A 26,729-nucleotide genomic window follows, 5' to 3' on the forward strand; every position below is an offset into this window, starting at 1 on the left:
TAGTAATATATTAAAAACAAAGACAAAGACTGGTTAAAGCTAAGAGACAACCTGGTTTTATGGGTAAAACCTGTTATCTTCAGCTTTCTTAATGTGACAAAAGGAAAAAAAAAAGCCACTCGTTTCACAGATGGCTCATTATGAATCCTTTTGAATCTGCCTGGGAGTAGAGTTACATTCTCCAAAATCACTGGAATGGCTCTGCATAATCTTTACCTCCCACTGCTTAGATATTTAGAACTAAACCCTCCTGAAAGAGAGACATGAATGAGCATCTGTTTCATAAGATTGTTTAGCATAGCAGCAGGAAAAAAATGCATTGACAGTAGCCAGCTATATAGAACTCAGCAACTGACAAATAGCTATGATGCAGAGGTATCTCTCCAAAAATAATTATACGAGTCTAATTGCAACATTTAAACTTTCAGGACAAGAAAACTTCTGTACAGAGACCCAGTGAGTTCTCTTAAGGAAGCTTTTGTTTGTTTGATTTTGTTAGCCCAGTGTCCTGGTTTCAGCTGGGATAGAGTTAACTGTCTTCCTAGTAGCAGGTACAGCGCTATGTTTTGAGTTCAGTATGAGAAGAATGTTAACAACACTGATGTTTTCAGTTGTTGCTAAGTAATGTTTAGTCTAAAGTCAAGGATTTTTCAGCTTCTCCCCAGCCAGCGAGAAAGCTGGAGGGACACAAGAAGTTGGCACAGGACACAGCCAGGGCACCTGACCCAAACTGGCCAACGGGGTATTCCATACCATGGGATGTCCCATCTAGTATAGGAACTGGGGGGAGTGGGGGTGGGGAATCGCCGCTCGGGGACTGGCTGGGCGTCGATCGGCGGGTGGTGAACAATTCCCCTGCACATCATTTGTACGTTCCAATCCTTTCATTATTGCTGTTGTCATTTTATTAGTGTTATCATTATCATCATTAGTTTCTTCTTTTCTGTTCTATTAAACTGTTCTTATCTCAACCCATGAGTTTTGCTTCTTTTCCCAATTTTCTCCCCCATCCCACTGGGTGGGGGGTAAGTGAGTGAGCAGCTGCGTGGTGCTTAGTTGCTGGATGGCGTTAAACCATGACACCCAGTCTCCATCATCCGTTTTCCAGATGTTCCATCAGTGAAAAAGTCTTTTTTCTAGTGTACAGAACGTTGCTTCTAAAGACTTGTTTTTAAAGTGTTTCCTGCCATCCCCCAGATTCTTTTCAAAACCTAGTGATTTCCTCAGCATCTCTGAGGAAAAGACTTTGTTTCATTCAAAAGTTTTTTTAAATTATTTAGAAATCATCTTGTTCTTATGTACTATTCAGATACACATCCCAAGTTCTTACACCAAGGTCTATTTTGGAGCCACCGAAATGACTGTATCTATGTGAATGTAATGGAAGCAGACAGGGACATGCCTTAAATGTCAATCTCTTCCAGTCATACTCTGAGCAGAATTTTGGCATTTGCTCTGTAATACAAAGATTAAAAACTTTGTGTGTGTTGTCACAGGGTAGCATTAAGTTGCATTTGGACAAAATGCAGTAAAATCATGTTCTTTTAGCTTCTGGGTCAATTTTGAAGGGTCTGTTTCTCCACCGATAACAAAACAGTTGCACGGTTTGTTATAAAGTTTCATGATTAAAAGCAATCTTTCTCTTTAACGTTTGACATGATGCCTAGTGCAGTACATTCTTCTTCATTTATGTCCCAACTGCAGCATTCAAGTGCGTCATGGATCAACAGTCATGACAGTATTACTGCGGCTAAAGGGACAGTGGAGGTAGAGAGATTTCTTGTGCCTTTAGGTAAGAGCCAGGAAAGACTAAGAACCAGCATGCTGGAGAGTGCTACCAGAAGAGAAACAGCAGCACTGGTAAGAGCTCTCAGAGCTCTGGTTCATTCATTCAATTGACAGCAGTTTTTCAGGCAGCAGTTTAATTTAAACTCTTTAGGTGAAGTTTGGCTGGATGCAGGTGAAAGATACGTGCTGAGGCTTCACATGAAACCATTCTTTTTTGCTCTTTCCTCTCTGTACCACCTGACAGAGGGTAGTTTTAGGTCCACAAAGAATGACAAGCAGTAGTGTTTACTATATTGTGTTGAGTGCCTTACAAACACAGAGAGAGCAGCTGATACAGAGATAACACATTATGTGCTTCCATCCTACATCCCATAATTTTAACAAGTGACCTTTCCCTAGCAATAAAAATGGAAGAGAAATGTCTGCAAGTGGTACACCTTGTCTTGGAGGGGAGACAAAGTGAAGTAAGTTCTTTAACAAAGCTAGAACTATGTGATACATGATTACAACAATTGAGAAAATGTAAATCTGAGACAAAATACTTACCTGGTATAAAATGGCAGAGCTGCAGAAACTTCAGAGATTTTCTGTTAATTTATACAGTCAGGTTCAGACACCTAAATAAAAACAAGAATTTATAGCACTATTTTACAAGGCGTGATATAAACAAAATTAAAGGACTGAATTTGTGTGCTAGTGTCCCTGTTGACAGTTTTTGGCTGGCATATATCTCACAGAAAAAAGATTCTTCAAAAAAAAAACCTGTGTGGTTGAGCCCTTATTGCCTCACAGCTTGAGGAGCAGCCATAGCCTCATCGAAGCACCGCGTTAAATATAATGAAGTCTTACTGGTGGAAAAAAATATCTATTCTGGAGCTAGCCATCAAAGCAAGCAGCAAATAGGGAATCTGAAGCAAATTCCAGGCCAAATTATTATTGACCTAACAATGTGCTTTACAGCAGTTAATAAAAAGGTGTTTTTAAAATGTTCTTATCAAAGTTTTCTTGGAAATCTGTAGCACTTCTCGTAGTAGAAGAGAACTATGCATATGACTCATGTGTGATCTATAGTTTTTTCATAATGACACTGAATACCCTTCCAAGGATAAACGCTGGACTTAGATTTGAAATGTATAAACAAAATTCACTAATGTTAGAGTTGAGTGAAAAATTACTTGTGAAGTAATTCAAATTGCAAAGATATTCCCAATATGTACAAGGATAAAAACAAGAACTCATGAAGACTTTAATTATTTTTTTTTTAGAAAACAAGAAAGGAAGGAAGGGAGAAAGCAGAAAAAAGAAGGGAAAGAAGGAAGGAAGGAAGGGAGGAAACTGTAAAAATAGAAGATTCTAGGCTAAAAGTAAACTTTGTCTAACTTTAGAAAAAATCTCTGACTGCTGTAATATCACCTGGCTGCTCTGAGATAGATCTCTCATGCTATTCAAATGCTTCACTATAGTTCCAATTTGTGTCTCAGTGAGAGATGATATGAGATTTTTATTTATGACTTTAGATATTCCTTTTCATGTTCTAAGAATATTTGTAATTTGCCAATTACAATTTGATGCTCACAACATAGTGAAGTGCATTAGAAAACATTGATTTGAGCTGACAAGAAATACTATTAAGTGGCAGAGATGGTGAAAATAAAAATCATCTGCTGATAGAAAACATGCATTTCCCCTAAATATTGTTAAAGTTCTTCATTTTCGTTTCTTGCACAGATTTGCAAATTAGACTATAGACCAATGCACTAATTGATCACATACTGGGACCATGTACTTACTAGTACATAATTACCTATATAGAATTAATAGGCATTAGGAAGAAGAATCGACAGAAAAAAAGGTGAAGCATATAGAATGAAGCATTTTAATTTAGACCAGAAATGCTCATTTCTTTTCTTTACATATATTCGTGTTCTGTGTAATATTTCAATTATTGAAAAGAAGTCAGCTAGCATTTACCTCAATCTGTCAAGTGAAAGGAGACAAAAAATAAAAGATTGTCTTTTCTGCATGTTATGTATAAAAGTTCATCCTCATGTTCATAGAATTGCTTCCTGACTCGTCTCATCTAGCAGGAGAAAATCTGCAAGACTGACATGGAAAAACAGGAACTGGTGCTTTGCTGCAAAGAGAAGACCATAAAGCTTTTTATATGCATGAGGTGTAACAGAAGGTCCCTGCTAGCCTCCATACCTGCTAAATACACACACATTTTGTGTGCATACGGCAGAGCTAAAAGAGATAGAGCCAGAGATAGTTAGAGGTTCTTTCCTGTAGCTGGTAAATCCAAAGCAGATGCTTCCAGCCCTTCTCCCTAAACTTTATCATCCTCTTAACTTCAGCTGCAAAGTATGCCACAGATGACTAGTAGGCGAGAAATGAAGAATCACCAACACCTCTGTCTGTACTACTACCCAGCAACATCAGAAATGCACTCAAGATCCTTGTAAAGCATCACCTGGAATCTGTTATGTTTTGGCGGTTGGCAGATACAGAAAGTGGTCAGATATCACCCATGGATCATCAATATTAGGAGTGTCTGATGGCCTCAGTTTCATGTGAATATTCTCCATCTGTTTTAGCTACTACTGCTGTCAGTTGGCAAACTGCCCACTCCAGTCCTCACTATCTTAACAAAAAAATTTTTTTAAAATCATGAAAGACAAGATGATTCTTTACTGCTTAACATCTTCTAGTAGATGCAGGACAATGCTGCTGTTCCAGGTACATTATGCAAAGCTGAAGATGGCTTCTCCGTGTATAAAGTAACAAGCAGCCTAACTGTACCAGCTAGTTATATGGAACATTATTCAAATCATACTATTGTAAGAATTGTTGTAGGATTATAAGACTAGCAAGATATCACATAAATTAAATCTCTCATTTCAGTACATGTAAATGTATTTCCCATTAGTGGCTCTACAACCTATGACAAGGTATTCTGAAGCATAAACATTTGACTAATTTTAATTCTTCTAAGTTTTTTATTTCCCTATCTGAATACAAGTGGTTGTTTATCTCTTTTCCCAGTCTTCTAGTACTTCATTTGTGCTCTGTGAGTTTTTAAGGATAACCACCAGGCACAAGTCTGATGACTTGTTCAGCCAATTCTCCTCCATGAGACTTAGGCAGTACAGATAATTTAAAAACATCTAACCTACTGAAATAGTCTCATATAGTCTCACATTTTCCTTCCCATATCAGAGGCTGTGTTTCTAGAGTTATGGCTTTGGTTTGTTTCTTTCTCAGTACTATTATCCAAAATGCTGTCTTTGATTAGAGAAAACTATTTTTCATTATATGTTTTGGGAACCAAAAAAAGCCAAAAGCAAAACCTTTGGAAAATGCAGTGGTCGACAATTAATTTTTAAATAAACTCAGTGCTTATGGAAGCCTTTGTGCTTTTCTGTAGCATTTTCTCACCATGATAGCTGCCAGCACATAATGCTATGTTTTACATTAGTTTGCTACAATTACCACTCCATTCCAGGACAATGATATCAAAATCCCTGATGGCTGCTACTATTCTGAACACAATTTTAATATACTTGTCCCTTTTTGTGACTCTTGTGTTTTAGAAAAAAAAAACGTAATACCTGCTTTTTGTTTTATTTTTTCCACAATAACTCTGTGTTGTTTAGGGGAGGTATAGATGTTGAGGAGGAGTTCTTTTCAGTCCAATAGACCAGAGTAGTAAGATAAAGAACCTACAGGAAGCATGTACTCCAGGGAAACATGCTTCCACACATTCTCCTTTCAGAGTTGTAAATGCTGTTGCTCTGGTTTTGTTAACTGGAATAAAAAAAAGCTAACCACAAAAATATACTATGACAATACTCTGAAGAAGACATGCAACTATGCAGTTTTTGTCAAAGAAGAAAAAACAGAACGATTCCAGAGCCTCAGTCAGGAATGAGATCTGGTTTTGGTTTTATTTTTGTAGTTTTTTGTTGTCTTAGAACTTTGACTTGAAATTCAGTCATCTTAACTGGGATTTGTACTTTGTATGCTCCTCATGAGGCTTCAGTGCTGCATTCAAATCTTTAATTAGATAAATCAGAACTGTCATGAAGCAGTTTTAGCATTATCAACCTTCATGACTATATTTGCAGTGTTTTATCACAGCTGGTGGCCAATCAATGGTTCTTATCAGACATTTTGGTCATTATATCAAAGGATTAAAGTGAAAGAATATATTTTTTAATCCATTTGTACACTTGTGCTTCTTTTCTCTGGGGTATCATATCAAATTAAAGTGGATATAAAACAGATGTCTTTTGCCTGCAATATTCTGTGTGTCAAGCCAACTGGTCTACAGAATCACAGTACTGATTATCCCCTTTCATCCTCACATACTCCTTTGTGCAATTTTTTAACCAAACTCCCAGCTGGAAAAACATTATTGAGTTTTCCAATTTTGATTCATGATGCTAACAGCAATCTGTTAACTACCGAATTTACATAAAGAAAGCCTGAAAGGACTTGTGTTTAAGACATTGTTACAGTGCTCAGAGATCAGGAAGATAGAGGTCCCAAAATAAGAAATTCTGAACAGGATACGCTGAAGACTTTCTAACCATCACATCACTGCAATACCCACCAAAACTATCATTCTACCCAAGGCAGGATTAGCCAAGTATACAATTATTGAGAAGCATTTTTAAGCTTCTTGTTAAAGGCCCTCAGTGCGGGATATGCTAAAGGCTCCTCATATGAACTGTAGTAGTTCTTTAGTCTCTAGTATCAGATAATTATTTCTTCCCCTCAGCTAAATTTCCTTTCCTTTGGTGTAGTTTAGATATCTTAGAAGACCAAGGAATACCTTTTCATGCCCCTAAAGACTATTATCAGATGATCTTTTTTCAATTTCCTCTTTGTGCTTAAGTGCCATTTTGTTCATTCTTTCTCCATGGGTCATTTTAATGCCATATGCCAAGATACAATAGGTTAAAGAAAACTTTTATTTAAAATAGCAATCACTTTGAACAATAATCTGACCTTCTATGTCTCCAGAAGCCAAGGCTTCTAAAAGGCTCTCTTTATCTGTGTATAATAATTTCATGTAGTTGCCTTAGAGCTAGGCAAGGAAATGAACGTGCTGTATTCTTAACTTCCTGCCAAAGAATGCTGATAATACTGTAAATAAGGATAGCATACAAAGACATAAATAAGTCAAAATCCTGTGACCTATACCTACTTATAGTTCTTAGGTACATAAATAGTGGAGGCATCAGCTGAAGCATGGACCTGTTCTGTACACATTAATGATGATAGAATTATTTTTGCCGATTTTTTTCAGACTTAAATACCTAAAGAGAACAAATGATCGTACTTCTTTCTAAGACAGTGTTACATAGGGTGACAAGTAAAACAGTTTCTAAAACTAGTGTCTTATGCTTACCTTGAAAACTCTGCAGAGAAGCTTTCAGAATGATACCAGGGAATAACTTTCAGACCAGTCAGACATTTATCTCCTTGATTTCACATGATCATTGTAAGATTAACAATTACAGAATCAGGACTTATATGTCAGTGTTCATTTGGTCTTCCTAACAAAATAGCTCACCACAAGCCAGGTTACTGATCTTTAAATTTGAGCAAATGGCAGCTGGTTAGCACAGGAAGAGTGTAATGTACTTGGAAGTACATTCTGAATTGCAGAGAATGCTTCTAAATCACAGAATAGATGCTGATACTTGAAACAGAGTTGGTACAAAATGAGATGTGCATTACAGAAATAAACCTCTACATTGTTCTTCATTTTTATCTTTGTGGTATTTGTTATTGTGACTGTCACTCTGTGGTTTCGAGGCACTATAAAACCTAGTGTCTGCTGTCTAAAACTTGGCGAGTTGACAGTCATGTATCTAACTAAGTGCTCATAACTAATGCTTAATTAATGTTGAGCTAAAGAAAAAAGCCCGTTTGAAATTCACAAAACATCCTGCACAACATATAATGGATTCATTGTAATTATCATTTACAATAAGCACTGCATTAAATCCTAAGTGCAGCTGAACTTGAGAGTTCTTTTATTGGCAAGGTGATCTGGAGTTAGTGCTACTTGGTTTGTTTTATGTTATTACATGAAAATGAAGCTACCTAACCTTTTGCAAACCTGACAAAGTGGCTAAGAGTTTGTTTACAATATCGCTAAGTCTTGGGAAAGTAAAGGTAAAGAGAGAGAGACCTACAGGTCCTTTTTGTGTCTTTACCACTAAAAAAAATTTTAGCAAGTGTAATCATGATATCGTATTATATTACCAATATATCCACTGTGTATAAAAGAAGATACTGTTTATAAAAAGACACCTCTAACTGCACTTTATTGTAGGAAATATTACTATTTCATCTCCTTATTAGCTGTACTGTACTCATCAAAAAGATATTTCCTAGAATGACACAGTTGAGTGAAATTAATTCAAACTGTGCTTGGTTTTGGTATAAATGAACAGTGAAGAATTGAATACACATACTGTGGAAGCATCTGTTTATTACTGCATTTAACATACAAAAAATATGCATTACAGAAAGTAGATTTGCATTCCTTTGTAGCAGGTCGGTGAATATCTGAATCAAGGCTGAAAAGAGATGAAAAAAAAAAAGGACAGTACATCAAAAAGTAGGCTTTACAGAAATACTTCGAGCCCATTGCCATTTTAAGTCCTACAGTTTATAGGCTGACTGCTGGGGGAGTTGGATCTACCTCTCTCAAGTTCAGGGTGTCTTTACATCAAGGGCACAGTGAGACATGACTCCACGTCACATATGATGGTGACCATGGTCACACACACAGCTGCACTGCACCTACAGTGCCCCAAAATCCTGGCACCTTCAGCGACCCCTGCCTGCAGACAGGTCTGATTTTGTTTATGTCAGTTATGGCATCAGCTCCTTTAGAATCACTGATTCGTTCATTTGATACTGAGAATCCCTATAGCAGAAGCGTTGCTTTTAGTGGAGTTACAACGCTAAAGGTGTAAACAAGAGCAGAGGGAGGTTTGCTGATAAAACAACTGCAGTGCTGGTTAACAAACTTATACTCAAGTTCTCTGATTTTCCAGTTGCTTGCTGAAAATTATGCTGCATACTTTCTGTAAGTAACAAAATTATATAAATAGCTGTAATCTCTCAGAGTCAGGAAAGTTGGAATAAGCTTATTTTCTTCTAATCTAAATCCAAAGAATCAGCTTCTAGTTTGAGTCATACTGCTGTTTATTTGGAGCAACTCTGTCAGAGTCAGTGGTGTCGCTTTGGACTTGCAGCAGTCCAACAGAAAACTATTTATGCCCTTATGGTAGGAAAACATCAAGTCTTCTCTTCTATGGCCCTGAAAAATCAACATGCACAAAATCTCCCCAGATATTGACATATTCTTTTTTGAATTATCTTGGAACATTAGATGAGCATTTTTCTATTCATCTTAATGACAGATTAAACACTATTAAATTCTGCATTGTCTCTAAATGCACACACACACAAAAAAATCAGTTTTGTTCCAAAGAGAGCTAGGAAGACAATATTCCCTTCCTTCTGTGAGAGCACATTATCTTGGCTATGCTATAAAAACAGACCTATGGGAATTAACAGACAAGTGGAGATATGGAGAGAAACACTCAGATAAGACATATCTATTCATTACTTTATCTGTATGTGGTATTGCTATATTCCATTGGAACTTAACTGTCAGAGGATATATTTTCATTCCGATCGGGGTTTCTACTTGCCTCCATTTTACTTAATGAGACCTGCTGCTAGCATTTTCCTTGCACCTTCCTTAGCAAACATCTTCTTTTATCTGTGAAAAACAGAGAATGAAAGTGATTCCAGATTTTAGAACATGACACAATACTGGGTTTAATTTGCTATTTACTTTTCTTTAATCTAAGATACTTTTTTTTAATAGGCTGAGACAGAATTTAGTAATGTTAACAGAAAGGTTTTCATGAGGACCATGGGATCCAATACTGATAGGCCTGAGAAAACTTTACTCATTTAAATTGGAGTTATATCTTTTTCTGATTTTTTAAAACTTCCATGATTTTCATCCAAAGTTCTTGCACAAGTGACAAATTAGCACATGCCAGGTAAGAATCTGTTGATTGGATCATTTTACATTTCTATGACCGTATTGAGTGTCCATGCTCAGATGCTGGCAGTGAGAGGTGGCAGGGGTGGCCTCTGTGAGGAGATATCAAGGATAAGGATAGGGACTTGGGGGTGTTGGTTGACGAGAAGCTCAACATGACCCAGCAACGTGCACTTGCAGCCCAGAAAGCCAACCATATCCTGGGCCACGTCAAAAGAATCGTGACCAGCAGGTTGAGGGAGGTGATTCTCCCCTGTCTACTCTGCTCTCGTGAGACCCCACCTGCAGTGCTGTGTTCAGCTCTGGGGCCCCCAACATAAGAAGGACATGGAGCTGTTGGAGCTAGTCCAGAGGAGGGCCACAAAGATGATCAGAGGGCTGGAGCACCTCTCCTGTGAAGACAGGCTGAGAGAGTTGCACTTGTTCAGCCTGGAGAAGAGAAGGCTCCAGGGACACTTTACAGCAGCCTTCCAGTACCTAAAGGGGCCCTACAAGAAAGTTGGGGAGGGACATTTACAAGGGCATGTAGTGATAGGACAAGGGATAATGGCTTTAAACTGAAAGAGGGTAGATTTAGATCAGATATTAGGAAAAAATTCCTTACTGTGAGGGTGGTGAGGCACTGGAACAGGTTGCCCACAGAGGTTGTGGATGCCCCATCCCTGGAAGTGTTCAAGGTCAGGCTGGATGGGGCTTCGAGCAACCAGGTCTAGTGGAAGGTGGCCCTGTCCATTGCAGGGGGGTTGGAACTAGATGATCTTCAAGGTCCCTTCCAACTCAAACCATTCTTTGATTCTATGATACAAGTTCAACCAAGTATATAAAAAACCTTTCAGGCTACAGCTCTAGTACATTCAGACGAGCATCCAAACCCACAATCAATCATTTATTTAGTCTACTTTCAAATGGTATGGGATTGCAGCCAACATTTTTTCTCCTACTAATACATTAAGATGAGATCGCTGGCCAATAAATACTGATAGCTTCCCTCTAGCTGTTTCAGTAAGGTTTGTTAAAACCATGTCACAGCTACTTTCAGCTGAGGATACCAACAGCCTCAACAAGAAAGTATGGGGTTTGGGTTTGCCTTGCCTTTTTTTTTTTCCTCAAAAAGCTGTTCTGGTTCTAAGTTATGTTAATCTCCAGAACCGTTGCTTTAAAATTCAGAAATCTTTATGACCATTACTTTAACTCTTTTTTGTGAGGTATTTGAAGAAATAAGTGATAATTTATACTGTCCCTTCAGGTAAGGAAAAGTTCATATTTTCCCCACCATTGCAAGGCACTTCAGTTTAAGCTGTCAAGCATTCAGGAACATTAATGTCAAAATACTCTAAACCAAATACTCTAATTTGAAGTTCAGATCTAGTTTAGGCATACAGGTTTCTTTACATTGCACTGAGGTTGAAAATTGGGCAATGTTATTTTGTGGAAGACTAGAACTCCACCTTACTTTTTATCATTTTCCTAAGTGAAAACCAAGGAGAACATTTCCATCAGCCAGGTAGTGAGTCAGAAAAAAGGATACTCCATGACACAATACATTTTCATTTTAGTGAAATTAACTCAGTGTATTCCCAAGGTCTTCTGTTTTGGTAGCAGCTATCCATTTCTCTTAATTAACACAATCTGTCCAGATTTCTCAGGTGTCCCATGCATATGGAAATCATTCCTAGTAATCAATTCCTAAGTAGCTATAGGCTTTCTTTATTCTGCAACCCTTAGTTTTAAATTAACAAAATAGTTTGATAGATTTTCAACATTTGTACAAATTCTTTTCATACCAATTTTAGTTAAAATCATGAATGTCTATTAGGTTTCTACGCTGTCACTGATCACCCTAATGTCTGATTGTCTTCCACATAAGTAATCCTTGAAGAAGGACAAAATTTCCTCCACTAATTTTATTTCAAGAAGACTTTTCCAAATATGCTTAAATGTACTTAAGTAACAGGAGCTTGAGCCTTAACAGTGAGTTTTAAAATGTATGCAGTTATACTCATGAAATTTTTAGTGACTTTTCCATTTTATGAATTAAAAAGATCAGGGGTTTTTTTATTTATTTCAGCATTCTATCCAGTGGGATATGTAACTGATAACAGACTTTATTGAGCTGTATTTTTTATTTCCAGAATCTTTTCCTACAAGCATCTTAATTTCCTGAATACCATGAAATCTGTTATTTTTACTGCATTCATAATGTGCACTGTTCACACTCTGTTTGTATCATACCCACAGGATTCACTGAACTGTCATACTTTAATCAGAGTCGTTTACTGAGACTGCCATATATGGATGTAGAACCACTAAAGCCTTTTGGAGTCTTGCTAATTCTATTTTTTGTCAAGGTGCATCACGCTTTTAGTCACACTCTAAGCTTTCTGTAATTGCTACTGGTCAGATTTCCTGAGACCCTCTGGTTTTCCTCAGAGGTTTCTGCAAAGTGCTCTTGTGAAACAGTTGGCTTCCTTCTCTCTTAACCCATGTGGAATGGATAACTGAATAAAGTAAAATAAAATAGAAAAAGTGAAACAATTAGCTGCCAGTGTTGAGGTGGTTGGGGTTTTTTCCCAATCCTTTTTAATTCAATATCTTTTGCATAAGAACTTAACAGCAGTTGAAAACTTAGTCCCCTGTAAGTGATCATCAATTCTCCCACTGGTTTCAGTCAGGAAAAGGTTCTATTCTCCTCTGGAAACTTCCCAGTCAGGTCACTGATGATGTCAGCTGCTTAAGAGGAAAGAGAGGGACAAAAATCATGGATAACACAAGACCTAAAGAACTTGCCAATGTTGACCCACATGAAGTAGTTTGGTATTTACTTATTGTATTAGTTAACCAAGTTTGCACTTGATAATAAATGGATGAAATGGTCGAAGCACATTGTGATTTCCTTCTGATTCTTTAGAAGAAAGCTGAGGATCTGGGCCATCTTCCACTCACATTCATGTATTGGAGTTATGGATCGAGAGCTGTGTGACATAAACCCATCTTGCCAAGATGGTAGTGGATAGGGCAAAGCAGAGGAGACAACTTCTAAAGAAAACAGCCATGGAGATCAAAATCAGGCCTCAGGTAGAGGACAACTTGTCAATCGCCACTCTACAAAAATTTGGAAGGGTGCAGTGAAGTCTGGGAATATAGGAAATAACCAAGAAGCAGCAGCATAGATTGAGTCTCAAGGGCAGATGCCCAGATTGCTTAGGATTGCCAGGAGTTCGCAGACCAATTTGCTGTGGTATCTCCTGGAGGAAGCAAGGTCCGATGGAATGAGCAAGTAAATGATTTACACTGATACTAAAGTGGCACAGTGCTGAAAAGATATAAAGGTGAAGCTAAGTCAGAACTCAGGAGGAGCTAGGGCTGGGTAGTAAAATGCTGGAAGACTGCACTGTGTCATGGAGTATCTTCTGCTGCCAACTATTGGTATTGTATTTATTTACAGTCCTGCTGACACCTTGAAGGAACAGCTTTTTCGCCGTTAGCCTGACAGTTATTTTAGACCAGTGCCTGTGCCACACTGCATCCTGAAGGAAACTCTGGAGGCAAGGAGAAACTGAGTCAACACGGCCATAGCTCTCTGCCTAGCTTGCCCCAGCAGCCACACCCTTAGACAAAAGCCTGCATATTTCAAATGTTCATTAATAGAGAAAGCATTTTGCCTCTTTGTCATATTTGAAATGTATTTTAACACACTTAACAGACAAAAATGCTATTTTAAATCTAATGTTTTTGCTACCCAGCATGTAAAACTGTGTGTTACCGTGTTGTGCCACTAGGTAACTTATTAGATATTAGCCTCATTAGCTAGCTCAGAGGTCCCTATAGTAAATGCTCGGCAGTCAGTAAATGTAGCATAAACAATGTTATGCTACATTCTTTTATCATACTTTCATCCTTACCAGTCTGCAAATACGAGTGTTAGCCTTTTCTGAATACTTTCTGATTTGAGACAGTATTAAAGCAGAGTTGAAAATGACAGTAGGAAAATTTCCTCTGATTGTTTTTCCAGCCCATTTTTTAAACACTGAAAAGTCACTATTGCTTCCTGCATATTGGCAAGATGTCCACAGACAGTAATGCAGTTGAAAGTGAACACAGTGCAGTAGTTACACAGACAATCATTCATCACGGTCTGAAGAACACCAAAGGCTGAAGAACTAATGGGTTGATAAGCCTCTGCTGTTCACACTGACAGACGACTCCAAACTATAAAACAGTGCAGGGATACATAACAGATGGAAAATGGCTGACCTCTGAGATGGCTCAAACCTATATCAACATTAAGCTGTGCATTCCTATCAGTTTTTAAGACTGAAAAAAACAAACAGAAGTTTCTATTTACTTGACTCAGCCTCTGCCTTGACTTTTGCATATATCTCCTAGGATAGCTAACTAGTGTCTCTCACTTTTTCCTCTCTTTTTCTGATGGTGTAATCTTGTAAGGTAAGTCTTAGATAAGTATCCCACTACATATATAGAGGGAGAGGTGGCAACCTCCCATTAGAGTAATTGCCCAATGGAAAATGCAATTTTTACTAAATCTTCTTTTCTGCCAAAACAGGGAAACTTTGATTTTAACCTAATTTTTTATTCCATCAGGAAGAATAAAAATTAAATGCAAATTTTTTTAAAAAAAGCAGCACGTACATCAAGGAAGAAGAACTTATGAATGGCTTGCAGTAAGTATTAAGGAAAGAATGGAAAATATTATGTACTATCACAACACTCTACAATTCAGCCTTATAATGTAAATCATGGTCTTTCTGATCTCTGTGGTCCAGAAGCAACTGGTAGTCTCTTTACCCTTTCAATTTCTGTACTGTTTTCCAGATGAAACACTTCTTTATACACAAAAACTAACTTCTCATTCCTGCTTTACAACCCATGCTCTCAAACAGCCTTTTTTGAGGCTTCCTTTGTATCCCAATGGATTACCAGAGCCCTTGTGGAATGAATTTTAAGCATATTCTGAATTTTCTCAGTAACTTCATATATAAGAAAAGGGGTTTTTTTAATATTATGTAAAACAATATATATTTTATATGCTATAAAATACATAACAGAATTTTACAATATATTATATTCAATTATTGGTAAACCCATAAATTTTTTTCCTCTCTTGTCTAAATTGCCTATGTGTGTATATATGTTCCTTTGATTTGAAACACAATCCCCATTATACTAACACTATATTGACCACAGTTTGCGTGTTTGTCTGTTTTTTCTCTGCTTTATGCTATCATGACTCCAGTCTCTGTCTTCTCTGTCTAAGCAGTTTTTTGCAGCACAATTTTTATTTTTTTCCTGTTATTTGTCTCCATGCTATTAATAGAGTGTCCAAAGTTTGCAGTTGCAAGTGGAGGGATGTCTTTTACAAAAAAATTACCCTATACCTGTTTTAATTTGGATCATCAAAGAAGTAAAGAACATTTTCGAAAAATGAGACTGAGAACCAAAATTCATAACTCTGCTGGATATCAAACTTCAATAGAAATACTGCTTTTGTGTTATATTACAACCCCCCTGACCCTGATGATCTTTCCATATTCCAAAGGCAGTGAATAGCTTTTCCTTCTCGTTTTCCTCTGGAGAAAAAAAAACTTTATTGAGTCTCTCTCACTTCCTGTTCTCATATGTAACTAATTAAACCCTGTGTGATCTTTCTTGTCTTGAATATGGCTTTGGAGTCTGCTGCTTCTATTTCAGATCTGCAAGACCAAAAGCTCACCTACTTTTTAGCATGACATACCTTGGTATCATTAAAGCTCTTACCTCTGCCTGCAGAGTCAGTCTGGTCTGCAGCACAGAACTTTAATAGCACTGGCTGGGTAGAGGAGGTGAGAAGGGCTATGCCATGCTGCCCACAGTAGCATTTTTTCTTTCTGTGTCAGATGTAAATGATGGTACAAACAGTGCCATGATGTGGTTATGTATCTGTGGTACTGGTAAACCTAGCAGTGCTGTTGTGTAGCTCCCTAATGTGAATACATAGTACTAAGAGTAGTAGCAGTAGCAGTGGTACTGTCAGATTCAGTCAGACTTACAGGTACAAGTGCAGTAAGAAGTATTACCTATTAGAGCATATAGCTGGAAAAAGCAAACTGTATCAGGTAAAGATCTTACTATTCCCTGAAAACATTAAAGATGTTACTTCACCTTGCAAATGTAGTTTCTTTAATTTTAATTCATAATTTGTAATTATCTTTCTATAATACCTCTTAACACTTTGTGGCAAGCTCTACTGCTTGGAGCCTGGATCAATCCTACATAAAGTTACACACCTTTCAGCTAGTCAATGAACACACTTTTTAAGACCATGAACAGGGATATAGCTCTAAAATATGAGCGTGTGCAAAATTTTTACTGACTCTTCTGTTTCCTATTTTGTGGAATAATATCTCAGAACATCTGATTTTTTAATAGTTCCCCCTTTGCAACAATTTTGCTTCATTTTACTTCCCCAAAAGGAATTAAACTTAAGCCCAGTATTGTAGATGGGTTTGTGATCCACAGTCCATATATATATAACAAACCAAACTAGGAAGAAGGATTAAATTTGTCTGATACATTTATTTCCTATTAAACATTTCCAAACCCCTGCTTCAATATACCCCCTGGTTTTGAGAGTGGAGTATGAAGTCAATGCAACTGCTTAGGTATAGCATAGTCCTTTTTGAACAAAAGTGCCATTAGGGACCATTTCTCTATTGTCATTGTTATTAAATAAATAAATTACAATAATTCACAATTTTAAATTACAACAATCAGTCTTGCAAAAGGAACAGATTAAATGTCTTTAGATGGAAGTGAAAGTTTTAAGTTCATGTGTCATTTTAAAATGAACTCCCATTCACATTGATTGTGTGTCTCACTGCCACAGAAATGGCATCTGCCAAGATATGCTTTTTTGTACCAGCTGTCTCATTGCATATAAAACACGTGTTCCATTAAAAAGCAGAATTTTGCTGAGCCCATTCAAACATGCATTCAAAAGCTGGCCCTAGAATTGTCATGCTCCCAGTTGCTCAACAGACGAGCCGATGACAGACTGTGAGTTTATTTCTTCCCCATTTTCTATAAAAGAGATTATTTTGGTCAAGCAGTAATGTTGTCCTCTACTAATGTCAGATCAGGAACCAGCTCAGAGATTAGTTGTTGACCTAGCGCAAGGTCCTTGCACAGATAATAGTGCCACACCAATGCTGTGGCTATTGGCTTTTGTTCTGTGTATCCCAAAAGGTCTCACACCAAGAGACAGACCTTGCCAGCAAAAGCCAAAAGATTAACCAGCTGAGAGAAAAAAAGAGTAGAAGGGGATAAAGTACAGTGATGGCCTGCAGGCCACCTCTGTTTCAATCTAGTGCTAGAGGAACGCCAGATGTCAATTTGGGTGACAGTGCAGGCTGCTGGTGCTGCCGATCCGTTCTAAGTAATCATTTCAAAAGAGATAACGCTGAAATTCAAACAGGAACTCTCAGGGTTCTCTGAAACTATATTTGAACAGTTCAGATTCCTGTTGTTGAGAGGTAAAAGTGTCCTAATGTCCACAGGCTTAAATTATATATAGATTATATATAGTTAAATTCCAGTTATTAATCATGTAGCTCTGAAGTAGAGTTTCCAAGCTGGAATTATTGTATAACCATACTTACAGCTCAGAGTAATAAAAATGCAACTTTTTAAATTTCCACCCAAACATCATCACCTAGACTGTCAAATTTGCTTTGGCTGAGTTCAGAGTGACTGAAATTGAACTTGAATGTTTTTACAAGCTGTAGTTAATTTTTAGCGGACTGTGGTTCAAACTTTTTCCATACCAGCAACTTCTTTGCCTTAGACTATATTAGTGCATCTATTCAGTATGTTATTTTCCATGTTGCTTTACAGCTCACAGTGTATTAACAGTGAGATATCCTATTCTGGCAAATGGAGGATGGTGAAAAAAACTCACTACAGCTAGTATAATAGTGATTTTTTAAAAATTTTTTACAACATATATGTATTCAGAATAGTTTATAGCTGGCTACAAAAATTTATAGGGTAATAAACCTGCTTTAAAGTTTCACTGCTCTCTTACTAATAGCATTAATAACTGAGAACATTAATAGAACATTGTAGTAAGACACTCAAGAGCCAGGAAGTCAAGGAAAATTATTCATTTAGTTGCTGCAGTAATTTGGTTAATTAGATTTTCTTTGCTTTACTTAATTTTTTTTTCCTAAAAAATATTTTCTTTCTGGTTACATTAATTTTTTATATAGATATGTGATTATGAGAACAAAAAAAATGTATTTCCCATTAAAAAATCATATTCAATGTAATGAAAATGCATTTTATTTTATATGAATAATAAAACACGTTACTTTCTGTACCATCATGATCTTACAAATAAGTGGGTTGTAAAAAAATAATCTATTGAATAAAGATAAAATGTGCAGTCTCTTTTCTCCTGCTTTATAGTCATATGTGCTTAGACTAATAATGTATAAAGCTCTTTTTTTGCTATGGAAGAACTGAAAAAAAAGTAACCATTTATCAGCTTACATTTTACTACATTTTACAAATAAGAGTGTAGCAGTCATAGTGCAAAACACAGCATCTATACACTAGCACATCTTATCTATTTTTGCTTTGGGGCTAGGTGTTACCAGCCAGAGCACAGTGTTTCCATTATTCATGGTTTATAGTACATTATTTTTCATTCTTAAAAATCCTGATAATTTACAAATTCTTAGCTACAGCAAGTTTATATAACGAAACTCATGTAATACTTTCTATATGTCTAATCAACATCTTTGCCTATCAGTGTAGCATTAGTATTATATTATTGATAAGCATAGGTAAGGCATTTGGTCTCAAAAATTCAGAGGATTCTTGAAGAGATGAGAAGTGAGGTATTTAAATTTAGAAATTAAATATAGCATAAATAAATTGACTTTAAGCATTTTTAATGTGGCTTTCCTGGTTAAGTGTAAAATGGAAAAAAAATGGTTTAAAAATATTTAATACAAACAAGAATAAATCTCAGTAAGTCCATAAATAAAATGGATTAGTTGCCTGTAATAGCAGAAGATGGGAGATGATGATGATGATAATGATGAAAGCATTCTTAGTCTGGTGTTCTTAGTTTCTCTATTGGAAATGTTGGTCATATTTTATTACCTTTCTTTTTTCCCCTGAATTAAACATAGCCAAGTTTTGGAAAATGAAATGAAATATTATTTACATTATTAAATTTGTGAAATACTATGTTAAAAAATGTCACAACAGAACATTTACTCTCTTTCTAAATATTTTTGACAAACAAGGTTGACCAAACTAGTTTAAAATTCTAAGCAAATAAACTATTTCCATGAGGTAAAACTGCCTTTACTTACAACTGCTTATTTACAACTGAATAGCAGACTTTAACCTATGTAGATTTCTCCAGTGTTCTCTCAGGGATTGTTTCTAAGTGTCTATCTTTACTGTGAAACCTGAAACCAGAATTGGATCCAGATTAGCTGAATCAAATTCACAGTGAAGAAGCAGAGTCCTGGTTTTAAAATTTTACTAATGAATCAAGTTAAATCTTCTGGAGATAAATTCAAGTAGCAATGCAACATAAAAGCCAAGTCTCTGTCTAAATTAGTTACTTCATTTCTATTTGAACTGTAGTGAAGCATCTTGTATTCCTACTGAAAGCACGCATTAAACATGACCACTAATAGTGGAAAAACTGTAATACAAACTTACAGCTTTCCTGTGCTTGCAAGTGTGTTGCTGACAGGGCAACAGATCTCCATCCATAGTGTGGGTAGGACTTTAGGTGGAAAAGGATAGAGAAAAAAAGTAGTTCCTCAGTTGCTCGGGCCAGTCTGTAGCATGCTTGTGCTGAGTTTGTGAGGGTGTTGCTGACATTGGCCATGTCCTGCGCAGAAGATTCCCACCTGGATAACCGAGCTTGAAATTTTTTTGTAACCTTCCTAAGAAGCCCCTTGAAAATCCAATCTTATCCATGGATTTTCCATTACAGTTATATACAGAACAAATTACTCAAGGAAAGCAGACCAAGATTAATTTTCTGCAATGATTTTTTTAAACGCATTAAGAGACAGGATCTTATTGTGTGACAACTTACACAGTTGTTTCTTTTCTGTTATCTTTCCCTCTGGCAATTATGCTGCATCTTAACTAGTAAAAACATTTGCCTGGGAATGTCATTGGCTGTTCAGGCTACCTGGGGAAGAATGTCTCACCCCTATCCTAGTGGACTTTGCTAATCCTGGAAATGGCATGCCTGCATGCGGGGTGCTAATTGCAATTGGTCCTTGCATTGTGCAAAACTGTGAGCAGCAGCAGCAAATTGCCAGGGAGAACACAGGGAACAAAAACATGCCAGGCAACATTCGCACAAATCACTAGTATAAGAAATTGTGTTTCAGCACCCAAGAACATTCCTGGGAACACTTGGGTTTACTGATAAAGATGTACTCTCAACACCCATATAGCTGTAGAGTCTAACATAGATCCTTGTCTGGACAATTTATGGATATAGAAATAATAGCTTGTTTGATGAGCAAAACTGAAATCAGCAGAAATGTTAATGTTTTTTTAACTGAGGTCAGAAGTAGGCTCTTCATTTTCAAAGATTTTGTGCCAACACAAGGAAGCTGACAGAAATGCTTCTCATCTCCTTTCCAAGATAAAGGAGTTTTGGTCCGATGCCACTCATATTAGTGTTCACCATACATGTTTTCATATGCTGTGCTTTGTGCTTTTTTGTGTATTCCTTTATGTGACCAACTGTTAACCTAAGGACCATTGTGGACTAAGTTAGAAAGTCATGAAAAACCTGTAAGGAGTGAGATCTCTCAACAGGGGACACATGCAGAAAAGCAAGAGTTCCACATCTGGTACAGAAGGTAAGAAGCCACTGGATCATCAACCTCCAAAGGCACTAAATTCTCTTATTTGAATGGCAGTAGGGAAATTAATCCACTGTCAGTGAGCAGCAAGACCAGAGAGTCTGTGAACAAATGCATTCTCTTTTTTTAAACAAGTTTGCACAGTTAATGGGCAGATGGCTACAGTCTGAGTCTTTTTTTTGTGTATGGGTGTTAATGTCTGGAGAATACTATTTCATGCAAATTTAACCAGGTTTTAAATCTCTTTCAAGGCTATTGATTTTAATAAGATAATATTTTTGCTATTTATTGCCACAGATTTAACATCTTCCTTTTCTGTTTTCTAATGCATGAACATTTTTAAACACATCTTCAGTGCATGCTTTTACATGGAAGATTAATGTTTATTATTTTGCTAGTTAAAATTTTTCCTGCCATTTATGATGATGAGTGAGGTGGAAGAACATAAATTAAAACCTGTCATGAAGTACAGCAAGTCAAAAAGAGTATCTTGTAGATTTGGGGGTTTTTTTCCAGGCTCACTCTTTTCCTAATTATTTGTTCAGTTCCATAGCTTGGAAGTCTCTCTGCCATACAGAAAAAGTTAGTACAAGCTAAGGTAAACTAAGTTCTTCTTTTTCACTGGTAGATGTAATTCATGTTCTCAAAATTACATTTTTTTTTTAAGTAGAAATAGATGAGTTTTCAATGAATTCAGAGGAAGGTCAAAGATTACAACTGTCAAAAATGCTAATTACAGTACTTTGTCTATCTAAAACTAGACTTGGGGAACAGAGTAATTTCACACCAACCAAGTATTATTAGCTGTTGAGCTAGTCATTGGTAACCTTCAGGCAACAAAAAAAAGCTGGAATGATTCTATCCTCCAATGAAATTCAATTTTAGTTCAGAAACAGTCACACTTGACCCATTACAGATGATGGTTACTTTTAGGTTTAGACAGATCAAATCCCATTCAGCTTTCCTTCACAATCACTTCCAAAAGTATTCTGAAATCTGCGAGTCCATGTGGAAAACCACTGAGGTGACAGTTCCAAGGTCCTGTCTTATGTTTTGGAGTGAGAGAATTTAAGAATAAGAATAGCTTTTTAAAAAAAAAATCTTCATAAAAGAGATGTAATGAAATAATTTCTTAATCACTTAATACTTATAATGATCCTTTGACCACAAGAATATTTTTGCCTACCAAAACTCAAAGTAGCTGTGGTAATAATTTTCAAATCCCATAAAACTCTTCTAATTATTCACTTGTTATTAAAAGTTCTTCCTCAGTGAAGGGAATATATAGGGAATGTGTGTTGAGAGTAATATATAAACAATTTTCTGATTACGCTGGAGGCATAGAGTACACCCTACAGTTTATCATGCTAGAAAAGAGAAGAAGTAATTATACTCCTGGGTGTAATTAAAGATTTCAGAATGGAAAGCGTAGGGTAGAAGTACAGCAAGCTGCTTTCCAGCCATTTTACTGTAAAGTATCTCCCATCTAGCTTTAGATCATAGGTTTTTTCATCACTCCACATGGAAAATCAATCAGCCACCCCTGTATGTCTCAATTCTGTTAGAAAACAGTACAGAAAAGAAAACAGAAAAGCATATATGCGGTATTCAGTGACTGGTTTGATTGTTTTATTCTCTCATTCTCATTCTGCCCAAACCAGAGAGTCTTTTGGTGATAACAAAAGCGTGTCTGAAGACTGAAACACAGTGATGTATGTGATGCATATGTGCATGTGAAGAGGCTTTTCCTTCTCTCTGTGTTATGACAAGCCACACAAGGCGTAGCTTTTGTGCAAAACAAATCTTTGCACTTGTTAACAAAATGAAGTTCCAGACCTTCATGTCTCTCAATGAGAGAGACAGTAATTTTACACCAGTAAAAATTAGGCATTCCACCTGGTGGAATCAATAAAGAAAAAAGCTGTATTGCCACATTGTCAGCATGACGGCCATCACCCTCTTTTATAGCAAAAGTCTGAAAAGGAGAAAGCTGCCATCTTGGAGGAATTCACTTTGTTTATATTAAGGTTTAACATCCTACACCAGGGAGTGGGAAGGAGCTCCAGAGTGCTAAATGCTGTGGCCTTCCTGTCATCATCTTCAGGTTATGGGACTGGGAACAAAAACGCTCCACTTCTTTTCTAACAATATTTTAATTATTTTAGATTATGCACAAGCTGTTCTTTGTAAAGGAACACCAGTGCTTTCAAACTTTTGATCTTGCTGAATGTATATGTTCATAAACAGCATTAAGACTTGTTTTTTACCAAACACAGATGTTATTTAAAGTCTCTTGCTGTGGTGTACTTCTTGAGTAAAACAGAGGAGGAGGGAAGTTTGGTTTGTTCCTCCTGCCCTCTTTTCCACTTACGGGTCAAAACAATAGTTTTAAGGGTTTCATATGCATTGTTGGAACAAAATAATTTAATGGGACTTTGGAAGCTGTAGCAATCGCACTTAACAAGAAGGGAAAGATTTTATTGAAAAAGAAATATTAAAATCAATACAAACAAAATAAAAAGGTGGAAAAGAAATTAAAACTGAAATCCATAGGTCGGAGATAGCTGAAGGAAATGGTTTCTAACACAATCTAATGCAGAGAGGAAAAAAAAAAGTAAAAAGCATATAAAAAAAATTTTAAAATATAGCAGAAGACAAAAAGCAGTGACTTGGAAGAATATTTCCTGGAACAATAATATGAACTAATATAACTATCAGAAAACAGGCAGCAAATCTTTCTCACCTGGACCCATTCTGACTATAAAAAGTACACTAAACCCATTTCTACTATGAGTCTGGAAAAAAGCAGATAGCAACTAAGAACATTTAATTCAGTAAGAAGAAAGAAAAAAAAAGTAGGCAAGCAGTATAAGAATGTATCAAAAGCATGAAATCTTGCTTACTTCTGCACAAATTAGAAAAGTATTTTCAGTTTGCTTTTCCAGGTTCTACTATGAAAATACAAAAGAAAAATTGTATCTGTGATGATGATAGTATAAAAAGAATGAGCAAAATATGTCAGGCTGTCCTGCATGTGATTCAAATAAGGATATAAAGTGCATAATATTTGACATTACAAGAATCTCTAGAAAATAAAAATTGAAACGCATAATCATCTATTTAAAATATTTTATACAGAGTAAAACACATCTAGTAATCACAAAGGTGTGCAAAATTTGTCACCTGGAATATATATCCAAGTGTGGAAGCAATCAGATCAAATCAAATCTTTTAGGATTTAATCAAGTGATTAAAACCTAAAAGTTAGAAATATGAAAGGGGCAAATGTGACCACGCAAACAGGGTGTAAAGGAGTGAAGACTGTGTATCTTCAGCCTTCTCTACAAAGCAGATACATGTTTCAGGGTCTTATAGGTTGCTCCAATTAAAAAAAAAAATTAAACACAGATTTCTTTTTTTGTTTAGTTTGGTTTTTTACAGATACTGTAGAAATGTCAGCTTCTCTAGATGCAAATGAAAACACATACTCTTGCAAGGATTTTCCAACTGGCATATGATCCCAAAATCTGTTCCTCTGTTTTGCACCAGGCTTCTCCAAGCTGTATCTGAATCTTCACATCTTCTTTCTGGTTCTTCTTATGTCTCTTTCTGACAGACATCACACATGATAAAATAAAACTGAAAATGAAGGTTGTCTTGTTACAATACTTCATGTATATTCTTAATAGTGTGCAAGTAAAAGCTCAATTTTAGGAATACAACCTATATTCTCGTTTGGTTTAGTTTTAGCATTTCTGGAAAAAGGAGTTGCAAAAGGATGAAGTAGATTTATAGTATGCTTAATTTGTAATTGAGTCAGCTCAACTTGGTCAAAAACTAATCTTCTAAAAACAATTGCTAGTCCAGAAGTACCAGAGCAGAGAGGACCATACAGCCAAGGGACAGGGAGAAATGCTCCTTTTAGTGCTATTGCAGGTTTAAGTTGGCTTACTCTGAACATGGAACTAGAGTCATTCCTGGAAAACACTCTTTCCTAAAGCTATTTTCAAATTTATGTTAACAATGAAAATAAATGTTTTGGTATTCCTAGATTTGGAGATCTGGGAGTTCTTGACAACTGTACTCAGTCAACATAAAGCCAACAATATATACTTAAAATCATCACTGTGTAGAATCACATCTGTGCTAAATAATAAATAAACAATATCCTTATCTATATAAAAGATCTATATATTTCTTTAAAAAAGAAACATCAATGACTGAAGAAATCAAATATTGCTTATATACTTGAAATCTGATATGCAGCATATTAATTACAATATAATCCTTTGAAGCATATCCTGACTAAGTGATGTCATGTTAGTATTGAACAGCATGACATGCCTCTGAGGTTATCCTTCCAAGTAACAGGAAAACCTGCTAAAGCACTTCTAATTTTCCCAGATTTACAATGCTATAGAAAATTTCCCAAAGTTAGTTTAAGAATGGAGTGTTTGTGACTATCAGAGGAATGGGAGCACTGAGTTTTAACTTGCAGCATAAAGAGTTTTGTTGCCTATGTACTTTAAATTCAATTGTGCACTTATTTTTATACACAGATGAACTTTTCCATTATTCATTAATTTTTATTACAATTTGAAAATTCCATATATTCTCTATTGTGTTTTGATGTGTTGTGGTTTTGTGTGTTAGATTCCCACTGCGTGCTCACTCTATTTCTTTATTTAGCTGTTTGCTAGCTATTTTGATTTCTAAGAGAAGAATATAAACTATTGTAAGTCTTTACTAAATGGTTTTATTGCCACAATAAGATAAATTCCTCTTTCTAATAGTCAGCTCCTCATTTTCTCTTCCTTAAGAAAAAACAACTCTGCCATTTCACACCGAGATGTTGAAAAATAAAATGAGGCGACACAGATGCTTTCATAATAATAAGGCTTTATTGTTGTTTTTTATTTCTTGGTAATAACGGCTGATACAAGGTTTGTTATTTCTTTCCAGACTGAAGAATCCAATCTGCTAGAACGTTTTGCCCTTAAAATTAGGCGCAAATCTCATAAGAATGTTATCTTTATGAGAGCTTTGATTTGTTGATGGTCTTTGTATGTGAAATATCAAAAATGATACTCTTTTCTTAAATAGTTTGATTCTAAGCACCTGTGATTTTGAAAAAATCCTGAGCAATATGTAAACACTTGGTCCCTGGACCAGGGCTTGGGAGCTGTATGCCATCTCAGCCAGATAAGAGCTTGATAAAAGTATATGTCCGTGAATAAAAACATTGCTTGAAAAGCCACTGTTTTGAGGATCCTATCACTGTGCCTTCCATTAGTGCTCTCTCAGGATACAATTTCGTAAGGACCATTAGGGTACAATTTCACTGCCCTTGCAGGGAGCTTGAGCTCACCTTACATGAGGATTGCTGTCTCAATACACCATCAGGCTGGAAGTCTCATGTGTGGCCAGAGATTGCCATAGGAGACAAAGAGCATGTGTCAAATCACAGCATTGGCTCACTTTTGCATCATTAACTGTGTCCTTGGCCGTTAGTAGTCAGGTTCCCTGTAAAAACATACATTAGGTTTCTTGAGTGTTATAGAAGGCGGATGGTTAGGGTCACTTCCATGATTGTGAGGGGTAAGTAAACATGCAAAATGAGTTATCCACAAAAGCTCTTTTTTTTTCCCAGACCACTTGTCTGAATAAGGCACAATATTTCTTTTACAGGTCTCCATCACTCATTTTTTCCATTCCTATCTACAATCAAAGGAGTATCCCCGGGTAAGCTATTCTGGGATAGGATATTATCTTTCTGTTCATCCACTTAGGTACATACAGAAGATCAAATCCCACAAATGAGCACAGTGAAAAGGACTGATTTGAGAGGTCCCACCTCAGGTGTTGAAGACTTACTGGGTGTGGGGGATGTTTTATGTTTAAAACCTTTAGGCATGTTCACAGTTTGAAAT

The sequence above is a fragment of the Buteo buteo genome, chromosome 9 (assembly GCF_964188355.1).
Source record: "Buteo buteo chromosome 9, bButBut1.hap1.1, whole genome shotgun sequence".
Taxonomy (NCBI): domain Eukaryota; kingdom Metazoa; phylum Chordata; class Aves; order Accipitriformes; family Accipitridae; genus Buteo; species Buteo buteo.